The 7171-nt window shown below is 43.1% G+C and overlaps 1 long non-coding RNA gene across 1 annotated transcript; it reads left to right on the forward strand.

Moving 5' to 3' along the window:
• The first annotated feature begins 702 nt into the window (after window positions 1–702).
• LOC133419536 (uncharacterized) lies at window positions 703–1825 on the forward strand. Its single transcript, XR_009770529.1, has 4 exons — window positions 703–812; window positions 942–1036; window positions 1515–1548; window positions 1650–1825. It is a non-coding gene; the product is annotated as an uncharacterized LOC133419536 (long non-coding RNA).
• The last annotated feature ends 5346 nt before the right edge of the window (window positions 1826–7171 follow it).

Below are 7171 nucleotides of genomic sequence, written 5' to 3' on the forward strand. Positions count from 1 at the left end.
ACTACAATTATTTCCTTTTATTGCAATACCAAGGTTTTTGCTGGTGAATGACCCAGCCATTTAGCATTTATGGGATGGATCTAGTCAGGACAGTCCTTTTTTGTCCTTAGTAGTTTATGAATCCCAAAGGGTTATAAGATCGGAAGGGAAACGCTGTCCTTTCCATCATGTTTTTTTTCTTTATTTGTTTTTATTTTGTTTGTCTTTGGGTTTTCTTTTTATGAAGGATAATCGGATTTTAGTTGCAGAACAGTCGGGGAACTTGGACTACATGCGCCGTAGTAGAGAGAGAGCTGGTGTGACAGCGAGTGATAAAGGGAGGACCTGCAGTATTTATGCCTAAACAGTTGTACATCAGCTGAAAAGTCAGAGACAGGGTTTATGAAGGATTTCAATCCTTTTGTGTGAAAATGTGTTTTCTACACATTTTGGTATTTTTTTGTCTGAAAGTAATGTGCTCAGGCCTTACGATTTGAGCAGACCATTCCTTGGTGCTCAACATTGATGTAGAAGTTCTTGCAAAACAAAATGTTCCCATTTTCATTTAGTCATGGCGTGTTACATAACCTGTTAGAAAAGTGCCTGCATGGCCCAGATTAGATAAACATCTTGTTACCTGTCCAGATTGCAAAATTTAACAAGCAATGAAACAGAGCTTAACATTCGCTTCCTCAACCTTCTAGCCTTTATAAAGAAGCAAGAATTTGACACTGACTACACCCATAGATCCACATCATTCATTGATCTGGCTTTGGTCAACTCTGATCTCTTTGTCAGTCTTTTTGGGGCTCTAACAGTCACTCTATTGAAAGGTAAGGAATACAAATGATTTTTGCATATTTTACAACTTGCAGCTCTGTTATCGTTTTGAGTTCATTGGTCAATTATTTGGAGAAATTATTCCAAAAGTGAAAACGGTGATGTCCTTCTGTTTTTTCCAGGATGAAGTGCCTTGCAATTTTTCTGGGAGTGGCCCTGGTCATTTTCCTGGCTGAACCCGGAGAGAGTAGATTTCGGCCAAGATTTCCTTCACGCGGTATGTTTAAAGGGACAAAAAAGGCAACACACTTTCATTAATTTCTTCATTTTCCAAACACATGGCTTATCATAGAGGGAAAGAACATCTGATAGTAGATGTATTAATTTATTTTGTGACTTGATTGGTTTGATAACGTTCCCTGTCAGGACAAATAACACAGAACGTTGACAGGAACCAAACCAGTGAAACTGTAGTGCAGTAAATGGACTTCAGATTATGTTTGGCTTTCTTTCAATATGATCAGCACATCTGTCAAGCCAAACTTTTTCTATTAAGTGCATGAACATATAACAGTAAAAGTTCACTATTCTATAAGCTTTGAAAGCCAATTATGTTTAAAGAAAGCAGAATTTATTGTATTGCAAGAAATTTTAATTGAACAAAAGAATGAATCATTAAAAATACTGACATCAAATTTGAACACACCTTAACAATTGCTTAGATTTCATTGTCATCTTGAATTTTCTTCTTTTAGGGACCTGGGGCCAGATTGGGGGTGCAGCCGGAAGGTAAGCTCTCTTGACTGAAAGTTGAAACAGCTTGAAAAAAAAAAGAAACTTTTGTTGTCTGAGTGAATTATTTACCCCCAGTCTCTTCCTCTTCAACGTAGGTTTGGGACTGATGTGGCAGCTGACCTCACATCAGGTCTCATCCTGAACAAAATACAACAGAATCAGGAACAGCAACAACCACCTTATGGCTATGTTCAAGAGTAGGGGCTGAGAACTCTGATATACAGTTTTAAGCTGTATTTAATATGTTGATGAATAAAATTCACATCTAAAGCAAAAAGAACTGCTCTTTATTGCCTCTTACTGGAATTATTTCCTTTTAATGCAATATAAAGATTATTGCTCAACATATGTTTGTTACAAAAAAATCATTTTCTTTTGTCACTTAAAATATGTCAGAAACAATAAGTATTAGAAATAAAGGCCTACCTTAAATACCTTCAAGTTGGTGGTGTAGCCAGAAAAATGACATTGGGTGTGCTCCAGCAAAGACTGGGTGTGCCAAATTCATTTTTAACAAACTGAGGGTTGCACACCCACAAACATTCAAAACATGTATTTCTCTCCATTCCAACATTATTAACAGACACAGGTTGCACATAAGAACTGATCATACTTATTTCTACATGCAACGCTGAGTAATAAAATGTGTTATTAACTGCTTTAACCTTAAAGTCAACAGTAGTTCACAGCAGGTCTAAACATGTTCACACATATGACGTGCTCTCAAATACATCAGTAACAAAGTAATAAAAAGAATATATGTGTTCTCAAAAAAATGTCACAAAAACATACCCACACACAAACATTTTGTACCCAATGAGATGAACATTGTAAGATATAAAATACTCATGTGCGGACTCATGCACTCGCATATAGCCATAATGTAGGTATCCAATTACCAAGATAAACAACACATTTAAAGGAGCATGAGGCTCCTTTTAAGAAATGAGACTCTCTAGCGCCACCCTTCACCACGACGGTCGTCGGGGGTACTGCAGCCAACAGTGAAGCCGGCACGGGAGAACGGGGAGAACGAGCATGCAGCGTCATGTGACGTCACATCTGCAGCCCAGCGCGGGAAATTCGGAGTCCGAATTGCAGCACATTTTGCAGCACACAGCCTGTTCAAGGCAACGGAGAGATACATTAGAGGGCTCATTCTTTTGGGTTTGGAACGCTTCATCTGACATTATTACTAGAAAAATTAAAATGTTTACGAATTTTTTTCATAAATCCTGCCTCAATCCTGACTCAAGCTCCTTTAAACATCTGAACACAACTGCTCATAATTCATCACATATGATTTTGTAACAGCTTGGCCTGATGGTCTCGTATTGCAAAGCAACCAGCAGAGTAAAAGACAACAATATTGCTGCTTACCTATGCACGCACTGTGTAGCTCTCCATTTAAAGCCTGGGATATACTTGCTGTTGGTGTTTGCGTTTGCGTCCGTTCACGTACATTCTCGTGCAGCACCAACTGCAACGTCGCTCGCGTAGTACGCGAGGAGAGCGCGTCGTACCGGCGGTGACTGGTAGGTAGCCGATAGTAAGCAGAGCAACAGTTGGAAAAGTGATTAGATATTTAGCAGTAGCTGTAGCAGCAGTAGCAGATTAGAACAACAAACAAGTTTCCATGACAACATTGGATGAAGTAGAAGATTATAACATTGCTTTGGTTGCAATCTCGGCAAAGGCTGGTATCTGACCGGGACCAGCTGGTATCGGACCGGGACCAGCTGGTATCAGACCGGGACCAGCTGGTATCAGACCAGGACCAGCTGGTATAAGACCGGGACCAGCTGGTATCTGACCAGGACCAGCTGGTATCAGACCGGGACCAGCTGGTCTGATACCAGCTGGTATCAGACCAGCTGGTATCAGACCTGGACCAGCTGGTATCAGACCAGCTGGTATCAGACCGGGACCAGCTGGTATCAGACCAGCTGGTATCAGACCGGGACCAGCTGGTATCAGACCGGGACCAGCTGGTATCAGGACCAGCTGGTATCTGACCTGGTACCCAGGCTTTAAGGGCAAGACAGCGTGGCTTAGCCTAGAACGCGTTTATTATTTCACCACAGTCCAGTATCTCCGTAAGCTCTTTTTCAAACATGACCAACGAGATCCTATGCAGTCTCTCTGTGAGCATTGTAGCTCTGCTGATGGATTTAATCCTGTTTACAACTGATAAAAGGTGCTCCACAGGTCAACTTGTAACAGGCAATGATATCAGATTATGAAGCAGTTCAGTTTGGGGAAAACATCTTTGTAGCAAGAGTCTAAGGGTGCTGTTGTTCCGATTCAGGGGCTAAATCGATACAGTTGTTTCGTTTTACGTTTGTGGCGTTTGTGTTCACAAGGCAACCGTCTGTAGCGGTTCAAAGCTGTTAACAAATGCCATGCGCGAACCAACTCTTCTCTCATTGGTCAGAAATTAACGCAGAAGGAGTTTCCTCTTCCTTCCCCCGGGATAAACAACAACTATGGAGCATCGTAAGTGAGTGTGGCTAGTTGGTTTCTGTGTGCTGTGTGGATTATGTTCTCACTGCAAACGAACCGCTCCAGGTCTGGAATGGAAGCGAGCCGAGAACCTAACCCTAACCTCTCCTAGGCGATCTCGGCTCGCTTGTTTTGTCCCGCATCCGAGCGCGATTGCTGTGTTCACATTGTCATGGAAAAATTCAAACATTGTATTTTTCCAAACTTTCTAAACTTGGTAATCTCGAGCTCACCCCTGTTGTAGTTTTGTTAAGGATCAGTACTTTACTTTGTGCAATTTATAAAATTTCCACAACAACATATACCAAACGAACCGATCTTTAGGGGGAAAGGCTCCCTGTTTCGGAAAAACTGCTCCAAACGGGACAAATGTGAAAGCACCCTAAGACTTCACTAATGCCCCTTTTGCACTAGTACCACCTCAGCTCGGTTCTACCCGTTTTGCGCTTTTGCACTAGGGCTGAGACGGGTAGAGCCGCTCCAAGCCAATACTTTTTCTGTAACCATTTCAGCGAGGTTCTATACGGGGCTGAGCAGGGACTATTTCTGACGTCACCACCCTCCGCGCCAGTGATTGGTCGGGGGCGGGGCCGTCATCACCCTCCGCGCCTCTGATTGGTCGGGGGCGGGGCCGTCATCACCCTCCGCGCCTCTGATTGGTCGGGGGCGGGGCCGTCATCACCCTCCGCGCCTCTGATTGGTCGGGGGGCGGGGCCGGCAGACGTTTGAATCAGGAAGCGGGAGTCAGAGCGAGGGGACTCGCGGCTCGCGGCGATTTTATTATACAGCACAAACGTCTGTTTGGTGATCCAACTCTGAGGTGCAGATGTTCATAAACCTGGTGGCTGTCGAGAGAATTAAAAAAGGGATGTAGACGGGCTGTTTTACTCTCAGCCGCTCGCGGCTCCAGCTGATTTCTCATCAGCGCCGACACAAACAAAGGTGTTGCGCAATCGAGTACGTCACAGCAGCTTCACCCCAACCTGCCCACTTCTCCCCTGGCTGTGGAAAAACACACGGGTGGAGGCGTGTCGAGCCGCGCTGAAGTGAGACTAGTGGAAAAGTGCCATAATGGACGGGATCTGATGTCCCCCATTCACTTTCAGTTTGATGAGTTTCCCAAACACAGTCAATTCAGAGTCCTCTAAACCAAGTCCAAAATACCTGCTCACCGCACGAAATACGTCCACACATCACAATGCATAGCCCAAAGGCAAATTTTTCAAATTGATGGATTGATCGAGTCGAACATGATTGTAAGACAAAAACAAAAAATACATAAAATTTTTGGGTGTGCCAGTTGCCTCTGTGGGTGGCACTGGCACACCTGTGGTTACCTGTATATAAAACTACACAAAATCAGTTACCAATTACTAGTCTACGAAGGTAAACAGGATTTGCAAGTATGAATTAAATAAGTAATGCAGAGCCTCAAAACGGCAGACGGCAACAGAAGCACCAGATCTGTTTGAAGTGAAACTCACCGCTGGAGACTTTCCTTCCCAGGACAGGAAGTGGCCAATTTCAGGACATGCTGAAATCCCGGCTGGACATCAGGACCCTGGACCTCCTCCTGAGGAGGAAATGAACAAGAAATAGACCCTTGTGACCAAATAAAACCGGAAGAAGCCACAAATCACACAATATTAAGAATGCTGTTTGCTTCTCGTAATGCTATATTTGACCCGGTCTTTGTACCTTTTGACCGTATAGAAACGTAATTCTTGCCATCGTGAGAATGAGATGTACCTGCTGTATTCTACTGTCCTTACTTTTTAACAACTTGTGCTTTTTATTATCTTACCTCTTTTCTTATCATTTTATTTCATTTTATTAGTTACTGTTTAATTGTGTCTTTTCGCTTTTAATGTTGATGTAAAGCACTTTGTGCTGTACAAATAAACTTGCCTTGCGTCGATCATGTAGATCTTCTGCAACACTGTACAATGTTTTTGTCTGTTAAAGTCAGCTGTGAGTGTGGTGGTTACCTCAGAATGTGAGGATGCTGCGGAGCAGGAGAGCGGTTTCCAGAGGCTCTGGGAGAGTCAGGGGCGGCTGGACCCGATGGTTCAGACCTGGTGCCTGACTTGGATCAGCTGACTGGGATGCTGCAGTGCTGGCAGGGGTTTCTGGGGGAAAGACAAAGGGGTCCAGGACGTCCTCCTCTATGCCCTCATCCACCTCTTCCAGCTCGGTGACGGCAGCATCCTCATCCGGAGTGTCAGGGTCCAAGTTCACGTCCTCAAACACGCTGCCCGTCTGCTGGAACAAGAACTCCAGACCGATGAGCTCCCCTGTGAACAAAGTGAACAGAAACTGCTGTAGATCTGTGTCATGACGGTAAAGTCTGAACAACCAAAGTAGAGTGAGTTGGACAACTTTAAATTACATAAGAATGAAGGAGAGAGAGAATGATGACTGCAATAAAACACAACTTAGGATCATTCTTGCTGCCATTATACAGTTTGGACTGGAAAGGAGCAGACGACAGTGATGTCACAGTCAGGTATTGATCAGTGATCAGTACAGTGATCAGTACAGTGATCAGACAGTAATGGCAGGATGACCAGGTTACAATCATGTGGTGTAATTAAACTAATCTGACGTCACATACAGTCATCAATGTGAATGTCACGGTGGAAACATTAATATTGTACTAATATATAATAATAATCTAATGCTAGTACCATATTTACCATGACCGCTGTTTTAAAAGACTAAAAACACTGATATGAAAACGGTACGAGCTAAAAGGTTAAATACCCAACTACTCTCTGTACATTGTAAAAACAGTTTACCGTTCACATCGCGTTAAAAGAGACCCCCACGCAAAAAAACTCAACTAAACTAGTGTGTAGGGATAATATATCCAAGCGGGAGTATTATGTATGTTCTTTTTTTAAATAAATTGAAGCTGTTTAGCCGGCCGAACATGTTGGTAGAAAACCAACAAAAACGGTAATTTTGCGATATAAAGTTGGAAAAACACCACTGTAGTATATTTGAAAACAAGTGCATTACTCTGTGTGACCATTAGGCGGCACTGTGACTGTACTCGTATGTTACTGTGTTGGATCGAGACAGTTGAAGAATAACGTTGTTGTTCTAGAAATGG

This window comes from Cololabis saira, chromosome 19 (assembly GCF_033807715.1).
Source record: "Cololabis saira isolate AMF1-May2022 chromosome 19, fColSai1.1, whole genome shotgun sequence".
Taxonomy (NCBI): Eukaryota; Metazoa; Chordata; class Actinopteri; order Beloniformes; family Belonidae; genus Cololabis; species Cololabis saira.